Source organism: Camelus ferus, chromosome 8 (genome assembly GCF_009834535.1).
Source record: "Camelus ferus isolate YT-003-E chromosome 8, BCGSAC_Cfer_1.0, whole genome shotgun sequence".
In the NCBI taxonomy this organism is placed as follows: Eukaryota; Metazoa; Chordata; class Mammalia; order Artiodactyla; family Camelidae; genus Camelus; species Camelus ferus.
Window position 1 is genome coordinate 22,223,693 of NC_045703.1, and position 23,637 is coordinate 22,247,329.

At 42.0% G+C, this 23,637-nt stretch overlaps 1 long non-coding RNA gene across 8 annotated transcripts in view; it reads right to left on the reverse strand.

Annotated features, from left to right (window-relative positions):
• Window positions 1-23,637, reverse strand: part of LOC116665292 — a 335,340-nt gene that overhangs the window by 10,238 nt on the left and 301,465 nt on the right. For 7 of the 8 annotated variants that reach the window (XR_004321831.1, XR_004321834.1, XR_004321830.1 and 4 more), the window contains 2 exons: window positions 12,926-13,023; window positions 12,696-12,793 (listed from right to left, as the gene is read on the reverse strand). The exons of the other annotated variant lie outside the window; for it this stretch is intronic. This is a non-coding gene — a long non-coding RNA (uncharacterized LOC116665292). The remainder of the gene's footprint in view (window positions 1-12,695; window positions 12,794-12,925; window positions 13,024-23,637) is intronic. 8 annotated transcript variants of the gene reach the window in all.

Sequence of the window (23,637 nt, forward strand, 5' to 3'; positions counted from 1 at the left end):
GGTATGTTTGCCATGCAACTTTACAGAATGAGCTCCAAGTGGGAAACATCTACGAGATGCTAATCCACCAAGCTGTCCAGCCTTGGCCTTGGTCCTGAAAAGAAGCAATAACATTTTAATTCCTTGAACTAACTGGTACCCAGCTTTTTATTACACCACTAATCACCCCACTAAATCTGATGTTCTGACTTCTTCTCACCCACTTAAAAAAGGAGCAATCTTAATCCAGGAGGAGAGGGGTGGTGGTCTGGAGGTGGGCACGTTAGAACATGTCACTGGCACCAAGCCTTTTCTTGCCTTTGGATGAACTTAACCTTTGGATGAATCAATGTTTGCAACACTTGGGGGCATCATAATAATTGGTTTGAGGTCTGTTTGTGATTTGGTTGCCATGCTTATTAAAGCTGATATAAAAGGACTTAATCCCCAGGGCTTTAGCAAATACCATTATCATTTAGTGGGAAGTGGGTGGCACGTCAGTTGTCAGTTCTAATTTCCCCCTAAACATACTTTTCTTATTATATCTCTAACGTCCACAAGACTGACACACTGTGATGGGGGTTCTGGAGGAAGGGGAGAGTGAGAGCTACCTGGTGAGAGAGGGTATTTTTATGAGATATACAAAACCTAGTACTTTGATCTGAAAGAAACAGTAATGGGATGTTGAGGCTATTTTTTTCCATCAAAGTTTCTAAAGACGTCAAGCCAATCTCTGTGAAAAACTGGTATAAATTTTTGTTGCCTACTCTCTTCACCTAAAAGTTGAGTGATGAGACGCATGTAGGATGACTGTTATATTCCACTAAATATAAGTTAAATCATTATTTTATGTTCTACTAAGGAGGAAAAAAATGCCACCAATTAAAGTGACATAGTATTTTCTTATCACTTAATATTTTTATATTATTGAAAAATGTTTTGAGACTCATTATAGATTTTATTATATACCATACTTTTCTGTTTCTGTGCCTTTCTATGTGCATAATAAAACTTCAGTGCCAGTTCATGATGTAATCTCTTTAAGGCATTTTAAAAAACAATTAAACTCACCTATTTTTAGCATCACCTATACACATTATTCCAGGAAATGACAGCAGCACGAACAGCTATGACCAAGTATGAACGTGCACAGGCTAAACAGCAATCGCAGATGCATTCCAGTTAGAAAGGTTAAAAGTCTGCTTCTCAGAATCAACGAAATGCAGCATCGGGAGATGAATAAAGTTTCCCAATGCATGGCCATCATCAGAAATCTACAAGTGATACATGTTGCAGAGGGTGTGGAGAAAAGGGAACGCTCCTACACTGTTGTTGGGAATGTAAATTGGTGCAGCCACTATGGAGAACAGTATGGAGGTTCCTTAAAAAACTAAAAATAGACTTACCATGTGATCCATCAATCCCACTCCTGGGCATAGATCCCAAAGAAATTCAAAAAGATACATACACCCCAATGTTCATAGCAGCACTGTTTACAGTAACCAAGACGTGGAAGCAAACACCCAGGTCCTACTGCACAGCACAGGGAACTATATTCAGTATCTCGTAAAACCTATGTTGGAAAAGAAACTGAAAAAGAACGTGTGTGTATATATATACATATATACATATGAATATGTATATATATGAATCACTTTGCTGAACACCTGAAACTAATGAAACATTGTAAATCAACCATACTTCAATAAAAAATTTTTTTAAATGTTAAGTTTCCAATTGCAGACAGTTTGAGCATGTTTTCATGACTTCACATTTTTCTCTAAGGATATGCTGCCCTTTGCGTAAGCTCGTGCGCCAGACCTTCATGTTTGGGATGGTGCCATCACCCATCATGGACTTGGAGTTGCTTTTCCAGCTGGGGGCGTGTAAGAGTGATTCATGGACACTCCTACACCCAACACCCTTGCATAGAAATGGCCTTGGCACAAAAAGTGTATTTTATTCTGCACAATTCCAAGTACAGAATTTTGAGGTGCCCTTGAAACTTGAGAAATCTTAATCCCCTTCCACACCGAAGTGAAGATGAAGTTGGCCCCTTGACTTAAGATTTCTGATCAAATCTTGCAAGCAGTTCTTAAAAGTTCCACAGTTTGGATATTTAAAAGGAGCTAAGTTTGGAAGTAGGGTTTAAAATGCTAATGAGAGCCAAATTGGTATCAATCAAAAACAGGAGAAATTTGGTTATTTTTAAGATGAATCAAAGACAGAGAAGCTAGATGTGAGACGGACGTCTTCTGCGAGGAGGCCTGGTCAATGGGAAAGTCCCAGGAGCAGAGTGACTAAAAAGATTTAGGGAACAAGAATATCTATCATTCAATATATATTAAATTGAGGGGGGATGGTGTAGCTCAGAGGTAGAACACATGCGTATGATGCACCAGGTCCTGGGATCAATCCCCAGTGTCTCCGTTAAATAAATAAATAAATAAAACCTAATTACCTCCACCCACCTCTCTCTCTATATAAAGCTGGTCTGTGTTGCTATGATATAAACCACTCTATTTGTTCAAACTCTCTGTACAACCTGTTATGCACACAAAGATCTTATAAAGGGGGTGTGTGTGATGTGGAAAAGAAAACAAATGGGGATCTGGTTTCCAAATTTGAGGAAACTTCGTACATAATAGAACGGAGAAAAACCCCTGCCCTGAACTGATCCTGTCGGTTCAGGAGCTCAGTCATGAGTGAGCATGAAAACAAAAGTCTCTCAGACGCTCTCAAAAATCTGGGGAAAGCCTTCCTGATTTCCTATAAGCCATAGAAATCAAGTATGGAGTGTTCTTTTCTTTAGTTTTAGTGCCAGCTTGTCCCTGGGTGGCATCTGGCTTGCACACAATCCAGCACTGACGCCTGGCCAGGCGGGTGGATGACAGACACGTGAGGAAGGCAAAGGAGGGCCACGGGTCGGAGCCCAGGCAGCAAGTGAGCTACCAAGGACCTACCTGGGCCTGACAGTCTTGTTGCTCCTTGGGGGCCAGTTATGACCAAGGCAGAGTGAAAAGCAGAGGCCTCAGATGGTAAAAATAAAAAGAATTTGTGCTATTAGGAAAACCAGTCTGGTCCTGGACAGCTAACTGCTTAGTACATTCTTCTTGGGCCCCAGCCTCCCCAGTTTATGCTGCTCTCACTCCTCTCCTCCAGAATCTTTGCCTGAATCTACTACATTTGCTCTTCAGACACCAGACACTAGAATGACTTGGCCAACATTTGATAGAACACTTGGGCTTCACTCCAGTGTATCTCACTGTGTTTTAATCAAGGATCCCCTCTTGTTTTCACTAGAGCAAGACAGATCTTGGCCATTGTTTTTGTTCCCAAAACATCTGGCTCCAGCCTTCCATCTTCATGATCAACAAAGCCAACTTGTGGAGGGTTACCCTGATTCCCAGTGTTCGATCACCTCCACCAAAGCATGCGCAAGCAGCTTGCCTCCTCCTACCTGGGCAGATAAGGTTGGGTCTTCCCCATTCAGGCTCCAAAGGGTACTACACTTTGCTAGAGAACAAAGTAAGCGTGGAGGAAAACAAACAGACAAAGCAATTTTAATCCTTTCCAAAGGAAGCTCTAGCTGCTCTGGTCAGAAGTGCTCTGGAGGATGTTCTAGGGGAGCCAGAAAGAAATCCGCAGGTAAGACTAGCTCATTATCAGCGGATGGGAGTCAGGAAAACAGAAAGGTTGAGGGGGAGAAGGAGAACCTGGGTGCAGTGAGAGACATAACCAAAGCTCGTTCCCACTTAAATAAGATGTTCTCCCATATATTTCCTGTGTCAAGTTTTGGCTGGGACTTCATATGGCAAGGGCTCCATGGTGTTACATTGTCAGGTCACTCAACTTCTGGGCCACGATGATGGTGATGTTTGCTGATAGCATACGCCTTAAGTTAAGAACGAGAATGGATTTCCACTACTCCAAACAGACCCCTCCCAGCCATGTAAGGAGGAAAGAGAAAAGGGCAAAGTGAGGATATCTGCAGTAACCAGTTCGAGATTGTAATTAATAAATGTTAATATTTATCACACACCACCCACATTCAACTGGCCAGGACTCATTCATGTGAACACATTCTAATTGTAATGGAAGCTGTGAAGTGCAGCCTTCCCATATGTCTAGAAAGAGAACTGTGTAGTGGTCATAGTATGGTCTCTATCAAGTATGTAATAGATACTCGACCTCAAGAGTAATCAGAGGATGCACATTCAAACAGCAGGGAGACGCCATTTACTCTCATCAGACTGTCAAGAAGTAGAGAGTCAAATAATACAGAGATGGGTGCAGCCATTATGGTAAAACAGTATGGAGATTCTCTTAAAGTAGACTTACCCTATCATCCAGCAATCGCACTCCTGGGCATATATCCAGAGGGACCTCTAATTCGAAAAGACACATGCACCCCGATGTTCATAGCAGCACTAGTTACAATAGACAAGACATGGAAACAATCTAAATGTCCATCGACAGATAACTAGAAAAAAGAAATTGTGGTATATTTATACAATGGATCACTACTCAGCTGTAAAAAAGAATAAAATAATGCCATTTGCAGCAACATGGATGGACCTAGAGATCGTCATTCTAAGTGAAGTAAGCCAGAACAAGAAAGAAAAATACCGTATGATATCACTCATATGTGGAATCTAAAAAAAAAGAAAAAAAAAGAGGACACTAATGAACTCATCTTCAAAACAAACAGACTCACAGACATAGTAAACAATCTTATGGTTACCAGGGGAAAGGAAGTGAGAAGGGATAAATTTGGGAGTTTGAGATTTGCAAATGTTAGCCACTATATATAGAAATAGATTGTATATGTCCATGTATGACTGAAAAATTGTGCTGAACACTGGAATTTGACACAACATTGTAAAATGATTATAAATCAATAAAAAATGTTGAAATAAATAAATAATAAAAATAAAAAAGCAGTGACAGCTTCAGCTTTGATCTGAAGTCACTGTATCAGAATTTTGTTGATAGTTATTAACTAAATGAGAAAAAAAGCAGTACTTCAAGTGAGCTTGAAGAAGCTAGTATTAAAATTTTTCAATGAAAGAAATAAATTACTCAGCAATGACTGTAAAAAAAAATAGATTTTAAACAACAAATTTCTTCTGTACAGCACAGTGAACTATATTCAGTATCTTGTAATAATCTTTAATGAAAAAGAATATGAAAACATATATATGTTTGTACATGCATACTGGGACATTGTGCTGCACACCAGAAATTGACAAATTGTAACTGACTGTACTTCAATACAGAGATGGGTCGAAATTAGGAGCCATCACAGACTGCTGGTGGGTGTCTGACCTCATTCTGGGGACAGTCTCAGAACAGTAAGTGCACCTGCATATTCACATATCCTAGGACCCAGCAATTCTATCTCTGAGCGCATGTCCTATGATAACTTTCACATAGATGCCCACGGAGACTTGCACAAAGATGTTCTTCATACAGTTATGGATGAAAATCAGGGCAACCAAAAGCTCCATCAGTAAGGACATGAACACATAAAGTGTAACCTGTATTCAGTCATCAGAATACAATACAATGATCAGAAGCAATGATAAATATATATGTTTTTTCTGTTTACTATCTCTATTTTGCACTATATGAAACAACAGCCAGGAACACACTGCTTTTCTTCACATGTGTATGCAGAAATAACCTACAGACGAAAAAGAAGAAGGACCACATTAGGAAATCTGCAAATCCCAGAAGTGGACCATTTGAAGGCCACCCCCAGGGGCGGGGAAGAAAACAAGTGTCACAAAAGATGAGACAGGGATACATAAAGATGGCAAACTGGGAAATGGACATGAGGTCACTGACCCAGACTGTAGGTACCCTTTCTCTCCCGGCACCCACCACCACCACCCGCCATCCCAAAGGGATGGTTTTTTGTCTGAAGAACTCTTTCAAATGACACTTCAAAGAGTCACTTTGAGGAACAGGGCAAAGATGTATATATATAGAAAGAGAAAGAGACCTAAAAATCTAACAAACATAGTGAAAGAAATAAATCTAAAAAATATAAGTGAAACAAGTAAAACAGAATGAGATTTGTAGCAAATATCCTATATATATTTTAAAAAATAAAATAATACTACATGTTTTTCAAGGATACACATTTTACAGAAATAAATGAAAGTTGGATTACAAGGACATTCCAAAGAATGGTACTTACAAGGTTGGAAGGGAATCGGATGAAGACAGAAAATAATATAATCCCCCCAAAAAGGAGGACACACACATCTCTTCATACGTCAACTGAAAAGTCTGATCCACCAGATTCCGGCCGTCAGGGTGTGACTCCATCCCCTCTATGTACACACCATGGGGACCACGGGAGAAATTTGGATTAGGGGTTATATTGTATGATCATTTCTTCTTCTGAATCACATTTAAATCATATGTGTTTGGCCTTAGCTTCGGCACATTCTTTGAATAAAATTCCAGTAATATTTCATGAAGCAGGAGTGCCAAGGGGACCACTGGGTCATCTGGTCCGAACTTCATTTCACAGATAAGGAAACCAAGACTACAAGCAGTCAGGGAACCTGCAAGCCTCTTTTTAGTGTCTTGGTTTCTTTTTATATGTGAATTCTGTTTAAGTTCCTTTGGGGAATTTGTTTTCTTTTCTAAATACTATCTTTCCTCTCTGCAGGGTTGCTCCAAATTCAGCAAAAACAGGGGACTGAAGAAGATTCAAACCAAAACTATTTTAAGTGTAAGAATCTAGGCCGATAATAAAAACATGTTTTTTTAACTTATTTAAATTGTGCGCATCTGCGTTTGTTTTCCACTTTTGTAGGTTCTGTGGGTGGCAGCTCAGGAGAAAACACATGGAGACATTTGCTTGTGACCGCACCACGTAAACAGGATTACCACGGCAGACAAGAATGTGCAAGCTAAAAACCAGCATGGGTCAGAACCCAGACTCCCAGGCAGCCTGTGCCCTGGAAGGGTCAGTGGTTTCCCTGTATCCTTTCCCCATTGAAGTTCACATATTTCTTCAAAGATGCAAAGATCTTTACTAGTCCTTTCAATGAACTACTGCTCTGTGTCCTGGTTATGGTCATGTCCTGCCAAGTGACTGTTTGGGCAACAGTTAATTATCAGCTGTCTGGACTAGCTCACCGTAAACATATTACAGTGTTTCATCACTCGTGTTTTATTTAATTTCACTTGTCATCAAGGTCCTTGATTGGAGCCTTGGTGATTTAGTCTGAGAGAGGTGATTTTTTACTCCGATGGAAAACTGCTTGTCATTCATTTCACGCTCTGCTCCGAAGGCGAGGATGCTCCTCCCTCACCCAGCGGGGTGAGGTCTGGCACTCTCTGTGGCAGCTCCAAGAAGGAGCCTGGCCATTGGTTATAATCGTGCTGCTATGGCAGGAGGCTAAATGAGCGACACGTGGTGGTGTTCGGGGGTTATCATCTGTCTTCAGTTAATAGCGACATTTCCAGTGCAGGATTACTAACGAGAAGACCCCAGGACCACTGCCCAAACTTCAGATGTGAAGCATTAGTGAGCTCCCATGTAGGTTTTGTGAACAATAAAGAAAACGTTAAAGATGAGATCCAGTTTTCCATGGAGATGTTTGTATTTTGCCGGATGCTCTGGCAACAGTACAGAGAGCTCGTATTCAACACATAGAAACACATGCAGACGTGTACACGCACTGAGACACGCCCGGTGACTTCTCAGCACACTGATCTTAGGTCTCCTGGTCAGTCCTGGAGTGAGGCCGGTGTGGAATCATCTGGCATAAGCCCCAGCTCTGACACTCAGCTAAGTGAAGAGAAGTGTAAAAATGATGCTCCACTGTGAAGTGTGTCAGGCAGACAAACACACCCTCGTGTGCCCCGTTCCTCTCTCACCCGGACAAGGCATGTGCAAAACATGCTTCCCCTGAAGGGAGCCCACACCCTCCAAGGCCCTCCAGGTCATAGCCCATGGGCTGGGTTCCGAGCCAAACAAGGCAGATTTTACCCCTGACTGTAGAAGGAACTCAGAAAGGAGCTTCCCATTCAAAGAACCTGCCTGACCCATGAGGGTCTTCAGTATGTATGATTTGAGGGTTTCCATCTTCAGTGGGAGTGAATAGATAAAACAAACAATGGGACAAGAATGTCATAAAGTCAATAAGCCAATCATATCTTTAAAAACATTAATTTGCCCTAAATCTCTATGCCTATTATTCCCACCCCCAACCCCACCCCTGCTAAAATATTAGGCATCAAAAGCCAGCATTATCTGGAGTTGATTCTACTCTCTAAGAGTATTGGAGACAAACGTGAAGTACTTAGCCCAGGATTACCTGCTTTTGTGTAAAAGAGAGAAAGAACTCCAGTTGTAAAACCGTTGCTAAGAGGAGTTCTTGTCATCAAAGAAACAATACATGAATAATTCCCATGTCTTTCACTTGTGAATGCATAATTCTGTAATTAATAATCCATAACATAAATTATTGTATTGATCAACAAAGGCTACCAGTCATTCTAGGTGCACTGAGAAACTAAATTAGGACCAGGCAACAGTGGGAAAAGAAAAGAAGGTGCGTTAGACACGGCTCTTGGCCTCCAGATGCTCGCACAGGACTTTAGGAACAGATGCAGACAGAAGTATTGATATAGTAGCAACCGCACTGTAAATGGCAAAATGATCAAAAGGTACAGAAGCCCAGATGACGGAACTGTCTCTGTGTAAGTATATGCATGTTCCAAATATGGGTTTTGGAAGAACTGCAAACACTTAACGAAAAGAACATAGTTGTCATCATCAAATACTTTCACATCTCTTACGAGATGGCTTTGGGCGAGTTGTTTGGGTGAGCAATCGATATGAATGTGGATTATAAGCTTCACAAGGGTGAGAATGAGGCAGTCTTACCACTGCAGCCAGTCTGTGCAGTGGCTGAAGCTGTACCAGCTGAGCTGGGACGTCACTAGCCGTGCGACACTGGGAAAGCCATGTGGGAGTGAAGGGTCTGAGACGTCTCCTCAGGCACTCTCCAAGGACCCGTCCAGCTCCAGGGATGCCATGGCACGACATAGAGGCGTTTACATCCAGGCACCACCCTCACAAGGAAAGCCCGAACAGGCTCCAAGCACCCAAATGCCCCCCCACTTCCTTTGTCTATCAGTCTTTCTCTTTGGTCTAGAGCTTGATTCTCGCCACAGCTGGCACTTCACAGGTAAATGATCAAGACTGGAAACACATCCTGAAGCACCATTTTCCACACACTGTTCCCTGAAACACATGTGACTTCTTGAAAAAAGATCAAATAAGACTAGGATATACAAAAGCCATCCAGAGGCACACTAACATATTAAAGGATTTGACAAATTCTTCTGCAACACCCCCTCCTTTTCTTAACAGTTTTTTTTCCTTATCCCTAGTACTACTTAGAGATTACGGCCTATACACATTAAAGAAGATCCAGGTGATGCTCAGAGAAAACCTGATTCTTGGGCAAGGTTCATAAAATCCAACAAGGTGTAGGACGTGACAGGTGAACACTCGCTGGACAATTTCTAAAGAATAAGAAGGATATGGTTGCAAAAAGAGCCCCAGTTCTCCCACTGTCCTGCATCCAAACTCTTTCCAGTGTGACTTTCCAGTTTCTCCTATTTAAAGGGTGGATTCTATTTCTCTACCTTTGAATCTGGAATAGCCTTATGATTTGCTTTGGCCAAGTAAACACAGCAGAAGGGACCTTGTATCAGTTGTGACTCTAGGCTTTAAAAAGGATGCTGTCACTGGCTTCCTTGGAAACCTGTCATCATTCTTTGAAATGACCCTGAGATAGCCTTCTGGATAATGAAAGACAAGTGGCCAAGTCACTCCATCACTCAAACCAAGAGACGGCCAATTACTTGACATGTCAAGGAAGACCATCTTAGTCTGAGCCAATCCCTACTGAGCTACCAGCTGACCACAGATGAACGAGTCAGCCCTGCAAGGATCATCTAAGCTGGTCCCTGCACTTGTGAACATTAACAAATGGTAGTGGTTTCAAGCCATTATTTTTAGGTGCTTTGTTACAGAGCAATCCAATAATCGATACACAAGATGAAACCCCTACTTACTCCCACAGACAAAAATAGAACCCTGAAAAACATGAGATGATGACACCCTGTAATATATTGCTGAAGCAGAGAAGGAGAACTGATTCCAGCAAAAAGCATAAGCATTTCCAAGGCAGGGTTAGGTCTTACTCACATCTATATCCCTATACCAACACAATGCTGCGCAAGTGGAATGTTCATCAATGTTTCTGAAGAATAAGGGCTTGGTAAATTGTCAGCGTCCCAGATAGCCAACTGTCTCCAAGGACCCATGAATTACATATCATGATTTGAGGAAGAATATAAAAAACAAGCATCCTTAAAAACAAGGGGAAATGATACTGGTGGCGGACAGTTGGAATTAATCGTTTTCCTGATCTGAACTCCTGTTTCTCATGCTCCTGGGATTGTAGGCGGGCGGTCCTTCCAGCATCTGACCCCCAGGATTCACATCTGCGCGAATGTGGCAATAGAAGAAGGCAGGGTGGATGAATCCCTGACTTGTTCTCCCTCACATTCACGGATATGTTTCCTTGGATGATTCCAGTTCACAGGTGCACTGGCCACACACTAATTGAAAGAATTATTTTCTTAACATTCGGTGTCATCTGCAGAGGTTTTGTGAAGAGCAGAATTGTTTCAGCCATCTGCTAGGAGCTGTTTGTATTCATTTAAAAAAAAATCAAACAATGCTGAAGCAGGGGATGTTTGCAATATTTTCCCCATTCACATTCTTTTGGGGGAATAAACGAAAAACAACCACCTACAGCTCCATGAGGCTAAGACCTCTGAAGACCAAAAAGCTGGGCTCTGTAAACACAGCAGCAACACAAGTGTGTCCCTTTTCTCTCTATTTTTATCCTCTCCCCATGACAGGCTGTCTGTGTACAGTGTGTCTGGGGGGCGCCTGCTGGGATTAGGGGAGCCCAGAGCAGGTCCTTCAGGAGTCCAGGCACTGGCACTGCCTGATAGATTTAATCTCATTAATCCCACCGTGTGTGCGCCCTTCAACAAGAGAAGGTGCCTCAAGTTCAGTGATTCCTGTTCTTTGGCTGGCTGCCAGATCCATCCCCAAGGGACTGGTCCTAATAACTGAAAAATCTCCTTATGGAGTCAAATCTCTAATGTATACAAATTCCCAAATTTTCCCAAAGGCAGACATACTGTAAATCACTCTGAACACTCTAAATGTCACGGCAGCATCATACTACTTTCTTTTAATTATTTGCTTTCCCTCCCTCTTTGATTTTAAGTTCCTCAAAGTGGCAGGTTAAAAACAAAACAAGAAAACACCCAACCAAAAAAGAGACAAGTGAGACACTAAAGGAAAAAGCATGCACACTGTCCTTCTCATCATACGGGGAAGCCAACAGTGACCTAAGATTGTGAGAATCAAGGTTGAAAGTGATAGACTGTCCTTTTAAGTGATGAAATAAGACACAGATCAAGATAAAATATTATTTTATAAGGCAGAATTGGGCTCTTTGACTACTTGAAATTTTTAGATATACTTCCTTTAAGGTCAAAATAGATAGATGCTCTTTGTAATCATTTGTAATAGAAAAGAATCTGAAAAAGAATATATATGTGTAACTGAATCACTTTGCTGTACACCTGAAGCTAACACAACATTGTAAATAAACTGTGCTTCAATAAAAAGTTGTTGGTTTGGGGGGAAAAAAAAAAAGATGCTCTGAGCAGAGTTTTGCACACACTTCTCTGAGATTACGGCATGGTTAAAACACACAACTGAAAATGTTAGCGTCATCCTTAAAATGTAATGCATTCATTCTGGAGCATGGTTTCCTTACCTTTTAAATTTTTTCCCTTTTTTCACATTACAATCAGCAGCAAATTAAATGCAAATGTCTAGAGAAATGAAACACTTGCGCTACAAATTTACACACACCAAATCAGAAAAAGAGAAAGTTATAGTCCTCTGGCTGATTGTAAATCCCCAGACTTCTAAATATGTACACTCAGTGTATTAAAGAGCAACTTAACCTTGCTTGGAGGACTTTGACTTTTGCAATTCCTAACATATGTTTATTCTTCAAACTAAAAATTGCATTTCCATTGGGTTTAATATTAATATACCAGTTTCTGCTGGTGCTTAAGCTACTTGTTAGAAATAAGTCTGGTGCTTTTAAAAATTACCTAGCGCTTTTTAGATAACTGGAGTCCCATATAGAAGAATATCATCAAAGGGGAAGGCCAAATTGTAATTAAATACCAGATTGTTTTAAAAGACAAAACATAAAGAAGCAATCATGTATTCAAAGTCACATGGGGGCAAACTCTGCCATGAAATGCCAGTGGGTTTTGCCATCACTCATAGACACGTCTCCCAGCAGGCAATCTTTACAGCTAGGTTATTGCAAAGTGTGCCATTTGCTAAAATTTAATGCATCGCCACAAGTCACCACCCCCACTCTACCACATCAACCGAGCTTCACGTCATCCTTTCCCAGATGTTGGATGTATTAGATAAAATGGGGAAATGGTACACTTCCACTTTTTAACATTTCTTTGTAATTGCTTCACCTAATGTAGCTCTCAATCACCCTTGTCCTCACTGATCTTCCCAGACCAGAAACAGATGTGCAGTGTCATTGTATACTCACCACTTAATGATTAAAAACAAGGGAACTGAATAGGGCAGGACAGGGTTGAAAGTCACCATGTAGATATTGGATTTCCCTCCGTATTCAGAGGAACTGTGCTGAAAACCCACAGAGGAAAAGGAGAATTAGAGTGAGAATCAAAGCTGCTTTTTGCCAAAGTTACTCATCTAACAAGAGATACTCTTGGTTCTCCCAACACCCCCCGCTGTGTATTCTCTGTTAAAAAATACCTCATAAGGACTACAATCCAAGGGCCACGTGTTCACAGACAAGGAAATGAGAAACGTTCCATCCACCAAAGAGGAGTACGTGTAGATTACTGGTCAACCTGAACAGGACAGAATGTTTTTATTGACAGTGAAAACCCTCATTCGGAAAGATTCAGTTACTTCAGAAATGAGGCCACCCTCCTCTCCTGCCGTGTAGAAGCCAAAGCCACAGGGAAGCTGGGGCCCGATGGGTTAGCAGCAGGTGATCCAGATGTGCACATCTGCTGCAGCCCACCCCCTCCCCCGGGCGATGGCTGGAAGACGGCCCGTCACTGGGGACAGCCCGCACAATGGGGAGGCAGAAGAACAAGGTAAAATGACATTTGGAGGGTTTTCTGAGTTATGATGATCGTCTTTGAAATTCCCAAGCCTTGTGAAGGGTCTTCAAAGGGATTCTCAACGCCAGGATTTAGTGCTCTGGGCAGCCGCCCAGGTACCACAAAATCCCCATGTGTGCATGTCTCCTTTGTTACCCGTGTCTCTACTCCCCTCCGACGTCAAAGCCATGTTTGCTCAGCTTGTTGGAAACGTGCTCTTCGCTGGCCACATTCTTCCCTTTTCTGAGTCTGTCAGGCTTCTGCAGAGCGATGGCACTGAAGCTGCACCCTCCATCGAAGGGACAGGGAGGAAGGACAGTTGTTTCTGGGTTGAGCTATAGGCTAACCAGACAGTGCTTGTTTGCTTGAGAAACCTTGTGTTTATTTCTTGTTTCTGTTTGTCTGGCATCTCACCAGCAGTGTAGTAAAATGTCTGTCCCTTAGCTTTGGGAATGGGAGACTTGCATAAGAGGGGTTCGCACCTTATTCATTGGTCCCTTGGTGGAGAATTGTTCTGAGAATGCTCCTGGACATGGCTTAGCCCAGCGTGTGGCGAACGTCTCTCTCTACCTTGAATAAGAATGAATGTAGGGCTGGTGGAGGATGGTGGCTTCCTGCTGTGTGCAAGGGATGGTGACTCTCATCGACTGTCCTGGGGTCTAAAAAAATCTGAACACTTGCCAAAGTCTTGATTGAATTGTAGTACAAGGAGGTAAAAACAAATCAAAAATCATCTTGATTATTCAATGAACTAATGTTGGCTATTTGGAGGCTTAGCCATTTACAGCTACTCCGTGTGGGACAACAAAACCTTCATCACCTCCTTTGCAGGCATCAGTTTTACCTTACAGCCTAGAAAGAAGGATTTGTGACCTTGTGTGTGTGAATACAGGTAAGCAGCACAGAGAAACCGTCTTAGCTTGCTGTGTGTGTGTTTGTGTGTGTGTGTGTGCGTGTGTGTGTGCGCGTGTTCTGAGACTGCTGTGCTACACTTGTCAGGCTGAAAACAGAGCAGGAAGTGCTGTGGGCTCCTGATTCAGACCCAGGAGGAGTTCCCCTCCAAGCACTGGAGGAAATCCGTAAGCCCAGGTCCCCAGGCCGCACAGCCGGAGAATGCCTCTCCGACCCAAAGACACGGGCAGCAGCTATTCCCTATGTAAGTGTGTGAAGTTTAGTTCCATGTGCTCGAAGGGCAGGAGCTGTGTCTTTTACTCTCCTGGCCTCCATGGCTCTGCTAGAGGCAGAGCCTGGTCTGTTCCGTGTGATTTATTGGTAAGAATGGGGAAAGGGCATGATATTTGTTCCGTGCCTATGATGTGACAGACTTTCAACGTTTGTTACCTGACTTTTAATCTATGAGGCAGTTCGTCCCATTTTACAGCTGGGAAACCGAGGTAGAGAGAGCTTACAGAACGCATTCAAATTCATATAACTGATCACTGATGAAGTCAGAATTTAATCCCAGGCCACAATGACATTAGACTACTGAAAAACAAAGGGTCTGACACTACATTCTTTCCAGAAAGATCTTATAACTTCATGGCTGGCCCCTTGAAGCTGCTGTCATGACAACAGATGTCAGGTGGAGAGCAGGGAGCACGGGAAGCTTCTGATGATCTGCTCTGTGACCTCCCAGTGTCCTGTCCACCTTGTCACCACACCTCACCCCTCAGATTCCTCAATTTTTACCCCTTATCGCAAAAGGGCCTACTCTACACCAGCTACTCTCTGGGGGCCTTGGTCACAAAGGTAAATGAAGACTCTCTCCCAGAGAGGAACTTACACCCTAGTAACATTTTCTCCTCACCACTAGGGTAGAGGTAACTAAAAGTGCACTTATTTTCAGAATTGAGAATCTGAAGAAATTCTTTGTACTCATTGACAACCGCTGACACCTTTCTACCTAGCTTGGCCATTCTCAGTCTGGAGCCCCTGAAATGACAGGGGTGTCTATAAACTATTTAGTTTAGAATGTTGGCCTTTGAGAGTTACTAAAATATTTAATCAGATTAAATGGAAACCATATCTTTACTTAAGAAATGTGTCACATGCTAATTCAAACATCAAGGGCCTTTGTGCTTTTACTGGAATTATAGTGAAATAGGCTTTTGATTCATTAAATGGGAAAACTATTTACTAGTTTACAATATTGCATATAAAGCAGGAGGGGTGGGAGGTCTTTCCCTGATGACCCTGGTGGTGTTGAGGAAGGAGGCAATAAAATAACTTTATGGTGGCAAGAAGTTAGATATCATTGACACTTATTGCTTCAACTCAGCACGGGCAGGAAGGCATTTGGGAAATTGTACATCATACGTTAAAAACAGGAGATAAAAGTGATCAGCCCGAGACCTGCAACAGTTGTCAGTATAAGGAATAGACCCCAGATCTTCTTATTCCAAGCCCCTCGTAACTCTGAAGATATGCTAATTCAGTCAATGTGTGCCTAGTGGCTGTTTTCTAGAAAATCATTCAAAGTTCCGAGAATACGGTTAAATGTCTAACACTTCTGCAATTAGATGAGCGTGTGTTATAGTCTAGATTTTCCGAGATAAATAGGAAAGTGCCAAGGGAAACAAAAACTCTTCAAATTCATTGTATATTGCAGGAAAGGGTTTGCATCTAGACCACCTATGCATTTGGTTGGCCACAGAACCGATCCAGTACATGGGCAGAGACACAGCCCCAAAGAGATTTGGCAATGAGTAGCTAAGAAGTAGCAACAACATCTCATTTTCAATGAAAATGACAGCCCACAAATAATGTATTCCTTCAAACACAGTTTGTTTGGTGTCCCATTTCCCCACCCATGGTTTCCCATATTGAAATGAAGGATCTCGCATAGGGTCTGCTACTTCGAATTTTCATCATATATTTTTTTTTGATGAAGGAATGGTGCCAAGACATCATGAAGAACATTGGGTCCATGGGCCAAAACGGCAATTATAGCTAAATGAAACAAAAAAATTGAAGGGTGAAGACTTTATTCAGTTCAGCTGTTAAGTCTTAACGCAAAGAAATAGCTTTCCACAAATCTGTAATGGACACCAATTTAATCTCCCCTGTTATTAGCTTTTGAAACTCTTATCATGGTGTATTTTGGCGGCCAACCAAACCCAGGATGTTCAGCTTAATAGATTTAACCTGAATTTTAAGGGTTTCCCCTCTTCTGCCATTCAAAGCATACAATTAAACCTCTTGGTGAACTGCTGATAACATTTCTCTAAGCTAAATTTGCTTTTGGATACAAAAGACACATTCCTGAAGACTGACATAGCATTGCCACTAGGCCAAAAGGCAAACATGCTGTGGAACTTTTTTTTTCAAATGACAAAGTATATTGTTTCAGGATTATATGCAGCAATGTGCTGTATCACTAACCAGATATCAGGCTGCTGGGACTGAAATAACATCCTTGTGGCCCGGGCGGGGTGGAGGAGGGGTGTAGTTAACAGAGATGTCTCTGTCAGACCAGCTGTCTGGACATCAGCATACACAAACTCTCTGTCATTGTAGATGGCACAGTGAGAAACAGAACTCAGATGAAAAGGGTACATGCTAATATGTGCTGTTAAAGTTTCCTTCTGGCAGTTACAGAGAAATAGTGACACTGCCTGGACCACACTAGCCTGGAATATTGGATCAAACGAAGCAATATATTCATTCAACAAGTTATCTGTTGAATAACTAAACTGCACTGGCTCTGTATAAGGAGTAGGGATCCAGAGATCTTGAGCTAACAACCTGCTGGGTTACAGACTTTAATCAACAACTCATGCAAATAAACCTCAAATTGTACCCAGGATGAGAAGGCTGCAGAGGATGAATGGCTAATAGCTGAATGTGTTTCAGCTGTGTGAAGTTGGACACACTGCCTGATCTTTCTGAGCTTTTTTCTTCTTTTTAAATGAGGTTAATGATGGTCCCCATCTCAGAGACAGGGTTGTCGTGGAGCATTATATGAGATGATCAGTGTAAGTGCTGGCAATAGTGCCTGTCTATAGGATGCTCTCAATAAATGCCAGCTACTATTACTGCCACTCACTATTGTTTTCATTCCTATCAGTAAAGGGGGGTCAGAAAAGCCTTTCTTGGGGAAATGAGGACTGGGTCAGGGAGCTGAGGATAAGTGGAAGTTAACATATTAAGGAAGAAAGGGGTGAAACTTCTGGAATGGGAGACCAGCAGGTGCAAATGCCCTGTGGCGAGTGGAAGCACGGCAGGAGGAAGACCCCAGAGAGGCTGGCAATGGGGACACTGAGAAGATGTCAAGTGAGGCTGGAACGGTGGACAGTATTGAATATCTCTATGGATGTATTTAGCTCATCTCAAACATTTCTTGTTGCTTTGAAAACACATACACAAAATGGCATTTCCATTAACGTGGAAATCCTAATTTCACAACGCTATGCAGAGCAAACAGAGCATAATTCTGTTCCTGTACCTTCAGAGTGGACCATTTATTCATTCATTTCTCCATCTTCCAACCAGTCAACACTTACTGAATGCCAGCTCTGGATGGAGCAGGGAGTCAGTGCTGAAATTACAAAGGGGAATCAAGCACCTTCAGTGCAGGAGCTAGAAATATGAACAATAAAATAACTCCTAGAATTACCTAAAAGGGAGAGAAAAGAGTTTCTAGGAAGGACAGAGGGAGTATCCACTGACTGTGTGAAGAACAGAGGAAACATTAAGGAAGAGACTGGGAGACTTGAAGAAGAAATAGGAAAAAAGGAATGAAAGGAGCATCTCATGGAGAGGCAGCAGAGCACGAGGGGGGCCGTGGTCGGCCAGGCGGCCGGGGTGGGTGGGAGGGTTGAGGGCGGGCAGGAGCCGCGTGGGCGGGGGACCTGGGGCGGTCCTAGGACCAGGGCCCAGGGCTTTGAGTGATTTTATGCTTCGGGAACCTGGAACGGAAAGATCGGAGCAGAAGCCACATGGCTGGGGCAAGCGGGGCCCCTTCCATTATCTGACTAAGCCATCCCTCCTGACCGCGCCGGGGCAGAGACGCGTGAGGCGCACGTACGCACTGCGCCCAGAGCTGCTCGTTTCTCCTTTGGACCGTCCGAGCCGCTGCTGAGCTTAGGCTGGAGGGCGGAGGAGGGCAGAATCTCATCCCAGCGTTGTTACCGAGAGTGAGACTCGGAATCACTGCAGGTTGATAAAGCGAATCATAGTTCGCACTTGAAAGCAGGAAATGTGTAGTTTTTAAAAATCCTATTTTTGAAGAGTATTTGATGTCAGCATCAAAGTCTCACCGTATAATGCTGACTAAACAAAAACAGGAGACAAAGCCACACACAAGTGAGAGACTGCAATTTGGTTATGAACGCAGGGTGTATGTGTGAAACACCCAAAAGGAAAAACACCAGAATGTTCAAGGATATGATCTCTGAATGCTGAGGTTATGAGTGACGTTATTCACTTCTCTTTACTTTGGGTGCTTTTCCAAATCGTCTTCAAATATGTATATATTGATTTTATAGTCAGAATAAAAAACACGACAACTGGAAGTCTATTTAAATGAACATCTTCAGTGGTCAAGATAACATGCAGGGAATGCAGCACCGAAACGCTGGGCCCACCAGCATCAGACCTTTGACGCCAGTTACTTAATGGTTCGTAAATAACTTCAAATCATGCCACCAGGTCACCCTTCAACATTATGTCAAATATAAGGTAGATGATTAAGGTAGAGACAATAAACCCTAATTCTAAGATAACATATAAAGCACCTGCAAGAAGGTCAACATACCATTAATGATAGATTTAGCTCTTTTTCCTGAAACTTAGTGATTTTCTTTCTCATAGAGGAGCAGACACTATTGGCAAAAGAGTGAAGCAATTTAGCCCTAAGAGGCCTAAAGGAATATGGAGCCTACTGAGTAGAGAGCAAGAAAAGATAGTCTTACGAACAAGCCCTGAGGAAAATGCACACATGCCAATTACGGCCAGTTTCAGATTACAGAGCACTACAGTGCATTTGAAGCAAAAGGGAGTTATGTGGCCAAGAATGGGCATGTGGGCATGTCTAAATCCCCACCTATGGCTCAAGTGTTAACCCTCAAACATAACATGTAGCATCGTGCTCCCCTGAATACCTTGTAAACCCAATTGTACGTGAATTATCATTATTATTTTTTAAGAGTTGACTTGTTTAGGATAAAATAAGAAGGAAGGCCAAAGCAGGAAAGAAAAGAGAAGAAAGAAAGAAAGAGAAAGGAAGGAAGGAAGGAAGGAAGGATGGAAGGAAGGAAGGAAAGAGGGAAAGAAAGGAAAACCTTGAGCACATAGAATTGCAACCGTTTATTCAAGCCTGGGAACATGAATGGAAAAACTGGACAACACCTGAATGTTTGATAATCTCCTGATTTCATCTAAGCTCAGAAGGTTAACACCATTTTAAGGAGCAAAAGCCATCAGCTTGTAACAGCACAGTAAAATAAGACACTGAGCGTGAAAGAGGGAAGGGGCGTCCTCCAGAGTCCTGTTGGATCCATCCCTCCACTTCACGGTCCTTTGAGTAAAACCAAGTAGTTTTTCACCTTGTTCTCTGGTGCTGTTTCTGTCTCATTATCTTTCTCTCGTATCAAAAGTACACTCTCACTGGCTAAAAGATGGCTTCTCCCTTTGTTTAATATTCAATAGCACCATCCATGAACCCCAGAAATATTTAGCAACATTTCCCAGGGGAAAAGTAGAAAACTGATGTCTTGCAAGTAATGGTTTTGTTGTCATAATGAGGAATCCAACTATTTACTAGAGTGAAGGAATTCGTACCCCAATCAGCCAACTCTTCCTTATTAGAAGGACTGGGGGTTATAATTTGAAGTGAAATCATTCTACCGATCCCAATGCCAGTTCAAGCTTGTTGACCCTCATGGGGAAATTCACACTTGGAAATGTGAAGCACAGTGGGTAATATTTATATGAAATCTTTAGGAATGATGGTATTTTGCTCATGTGGAAAATTGTGGCATTTTGCCTAGATCAGGAAACCAGCAGATTAGCACATTAACGCTTTTAGGAAACATGCATATAATTTGCTTTGAATGTGGTCTTTGACTTCTAGGATGAATACCTAATGATTTTCAACAGACAGGCTACTTTATAAAGCATTTCTTTAAAAGTGCTCGTTGCTAAGAAGCTCCTAGCATCAACAGTACAGAGCAAGTATGAACTCCACTTTTGGACAGAAGACATTGCCCCTGCGTGCCCTAAAACCATAAATAAGGCAATTTTAAAATAATTTTTAGGCTGGTCTTCAATTATACATTTTTATAGTATGTCGTGTATGTAAGTTTTATATGCCAAGAGCGGATCTAGATGCAGTATTCATATCAATTCACATAATCCTCACAACAGCCCCACGAGCTACCCCTATTCTCATTTCAGAGACAGACCAATGGCAGCACGAAGAGGTTAAAAAAAAAACAAAAACAAATACACTTTGTCATAGTCACCTAATCTGGCAACTGGAAAAGCCAAGACATGAACCTGAGCAGTCTGACATCAGAGACATTGGTCTTAACTAACCATTACCCATGCTGACTTTATGTCTCGATGGGCTGAGAGCTCTAATGTTCAGCAAAGATCAGGAAACGAGCAAATATTATCACTGTCAATTGCATTAAAGGGCCAACTTTCCCTTTCCTCTTTCTTTCGTAAGTGGAGAGAGACTGTACTTGCCCTTTAATTAGGCTCTAGCCAAACATATTAACAAGTTGCTATACGTTGGGGGATTATAGTTTTGCTTATATACAATGCTTCCACTCCTGGAGGTAAAATATTAATCAATCAGTAGAAGATTTAATTCCTAAATTGGCCCCCAAATTAATCAGCACTTGTGCTTAAAATGTTAAAAAATTTTTGTTTATTCTCATTTCCTATATCATTCACCATCAGTCTCCATAATGACTCAAATGCCAGTACGGAGTCAGAATTTAAAGGATCCGCAGTAGATAACCCATTGCATGGTGGTACTGGAGAAGAAGAGGGAGGAGAAAATGGTCAGCGGTGAGGGAAATGAGAGTGAATTTTGATCTGATAGAAAGAGAAGGTAGAGAGAGGGCAGGGGATAGGGAAAGACAGACAGGGAATGGCGAGGGAAGCAGTCTTAGGTCCACACCGATCTCCCGACACTGAAGAAAGTCCCCTCTCTAGGAAACAAGGCGAAAGTGATGGCCACAGAGATCTCTGCCCAGTTTGGGCATCCAGATGTTACCTGTTTGTGGAAGTGCATCTGCTTTCAGGACAGAAGGCTACTTTCCCAGTACTTATCCCCTCTGCACCCTTCCAAGTGGCCTTTAGACAATATTACTTGTAGCTTTTCTCCTCACAGAGCCAAACTGACCCAGGTGAAGGAAGCATCCAGAACACTGCTATCAGTGAAGGCTGTGATTCGGGTTAACCAATGCATTTTGGGGTAGCAGAAGGCAGGTGGACACTATTCCTTCCAGGGGACTCTTCCTTTGCTTCTGTTTTATCTAGCAGAGTTGCATTTCCCCTTGGTCTCTGTCTTTTTCTGACCATCTTCTTCCCATGCATCATATTCTATCTTGTATCTAAAGAGCCTGCACGTTGAAATCCACCTACTGAAAATAAGAAATAAACTAAGAACACATGAGAAGTCAACACAAAGTCTGCAAACATAACCAGACTGTCTGATAAACTCCATATTAAACACTAGAGCATAAAGGATTGGATTCTTCTTCAGATTTTCCTCTTCTGAATCTTCAGCTGATACAATGGAACATTCATTCTGGGTAATAAGAGTCAAAGCATTTGGAATACAATTTTTTGTCTCTCTGTTCCAATTCTGATCTTCATTTGGTCTTTCATAAATACTTGCAGTTCATCTGTTTACTTTCTTTGATGAATTATTGAGAATTATCTGATGAATCATTCCTTCCTTTTTCTAACCTTATAGCCAATCAAGGGTTCTGAGCAAAAGTGAATCATTGCAGAATATGTAGTAGATCAATCCCTTCAGCTCTGAAGAACAGATTCAAGGTGAGAAGTTCGAGATGGGAAGTCCAGGTAGGAGACTGTAGTGGCCCAGGTAAAAGGCACTGAGTCATTGAGCCTGGACAGTAGAGTAGAGAAGGCAAAGATAAAGATTTTTAAAATTAGATTTAGTGGTTGATTGAATATGTGGTTAAAGGAGACAGAGAATTTGGAGGAAGATTGGGTTCAGGAGCAAAGCTAAAGATTTCATTCTCAATCAGGTTGAGTTTGTGGTTGTTATGGGTGAATAAGATGAGAAGGTCCAGCCAAGAGTTGTACAAGCATGAAATTCACAGAGAAGTCAGCGGTGGAGTTACAAAGGCTTCAGCAGGCTGCAGGTGACTAGAATGACGAGAGTAGATGAGAAAACTCAGCGGGGAGTTCACAGTGTAGATGAATAAGTATTAGCTCAGGGACAGAACTACCAGCATGAGATTTAACAAGGAGAGCCGAACAAAGTGCCTGTGCCTGATAATGTACCAGAGACTATTAACATCTATTAACTTTCAGGACTAGTCTTACTCTTCTGAGCTTTCCATTGTACTGCAGGGGCTTAAAGGCTAGAAACCATATCCCTCCAACTCCCTCAACAGTAACGTTCCCATTCGACTCTGTAACTAGAAGGTGCTCCCATGAGAATTAGAGGGCAGGAGAGAAGGAGAAGATGTGGCTCCCTGAGGGCATGTACCTAAGCTTGGTGGCCTTGGAGATTTACCATAGGCTTCTGGGCATCATCCTGAAATCATCCTCTTGCACTCCAAGCAGCAGAAAATTTGGCTCTATTTTACCACGATTCTCTGACACTAGCAGCAGCTTCCTTAAAGTCTGCTTCTCAAAGCAGAGGCTTCAAATTTCCTATATTAAATCTCTTCTCACTCACACTTATATGGGCAGTCGATCTACAACAAAGGAGACAAAACCATACGATGGGGAAAAGACAGCCTCTTTAACAAATGGTGTTGGGAAAACTGGACAACTGCATGCAAAAGAATCAGTCTGGACTCCTCTCTCACACCAGGCACAAAAAAATAAATTCAAAATGGATTAAAGACTAAAATGCAAGACCTGAAACCATAAAACTTTTAGAAGACATAGGCAGTAAACTCTTTGACATAAGTTGTTGTAATATTTTTTCAGCTATGTCTCCACAGGCAAGAGAAACAAAACAAAAATAAACAAATAGGACTACATCAAACTAAAAAGCTATTGCACAGCAAAGGAAACCATCAACAAAATGAGCAGGCCACCAACTGAATGAAAGATGATATTGGCAAACAACATATCAGATAAGGGGTTAATATCCAAAATATACAAAAAACTCATACAGGTCAACATTAGAAAACAAACAAC